This window comes from Gobius niger, assembly GCF_951799975.1.
Source record: "Gobius niger genome assembly, contig: SCAFFOLD_74, whole genome shotgun sequence".
Taxonomy (NCBI): domain Eukaryota; kingdom Metazoa; phylum Chordata; class Actinopteri; order Gobiiformes; family Gobiidae; genus Gobius; species Gobius niger.
The window spans coordinates 82,501-83,573 of record NW_027639323.1 but is presented as its reverse complement, the minus strand read 5'-3'; positions in this window follow the sequence as shown (position 1 = coordinate 83,573).

Genomic DNA, 1,073 nt, shown 5'->3' with positions numbered 1-1,073 from the left:
TTACAAGCCACTTACAAGCCACTTACAAGCCACTTACAAGCCACTTACAGGCCACTTACAGGCCACTTACAGGCCACTTACAAGCCACTTACAGGCCACTAACAAGCCACTTACAGGCCACTAACAAGCCACTTACAGGCCACTAACAAGCCACTTACAAGCCACTTACAGGCCACTAACAAGCCACTTACAGGCCACTTACAGGCCACTTACAGGCCACTTACAAGCCACTTACAGGCCACTAACAAGCCACTTACAAGCCACTTACAAGCCACTAACAAGCCACTTAAAGGCGTTTTGGCGATAGCGGCTGCGTGTGCACAGCATTAGGTCCAGGTGGGGAATGTGCACGTGCGCCGGATTGGGTCCGTTCCAATCCGGCCAAGTCTGTGAAAGATATGAGGCTTTGAAATTTGCTGAAAATGGCCTCTCAGTTGCGGCCTTGTCAGGACCACGCCCACTAATTAAAAACAATGTAGTTGATGATTTTGAAAGCCACAGGGGTTTGGGACATGTTGGCCAAAATTGGAGGCGTTCCATCGAAAACTCGGGGATCAGGGGCCAGAAGTTCAAGAGGTACGATTTTGGAGGTTTGAGGTTCGGGCTAAGATGGCCGACTTCCTGTAGCATTAGTATAATTCATAGTATAATTTTTGACATGTCCTGGCGTGGTCTATGTCCCTGGCCAATGTCACTTTTGTACGATGATTTTTTTTGCGACCGCTCCTCCATTTCAACTGCAAGCTTGAGCGGGCGCCACAGAGTCAACTTCTATTATTCTCTCTCGTGAACCCCACCCAAAATTAGAGCTAATTTTAAACACTTGCATATCGGTTCACGTTTGCCACGTGAATTCTTGCGTTTTCGTCCCCCGTTATCGATATTAATTAGTCCCTCGCGGGGACTCCCTGCGTGTCCGTTGCTCAGGCCTAATAATAATAATTATAATAACAAATGGACTATTCCTGGTTTCTTTCATTTTCCACATTTCTATTTATTCACATGTTCAAAATCTTCAAGTTTATTGATTCAATATGGCACAAAAAGTCCAATACAGAGGCTCCTCCCACTGC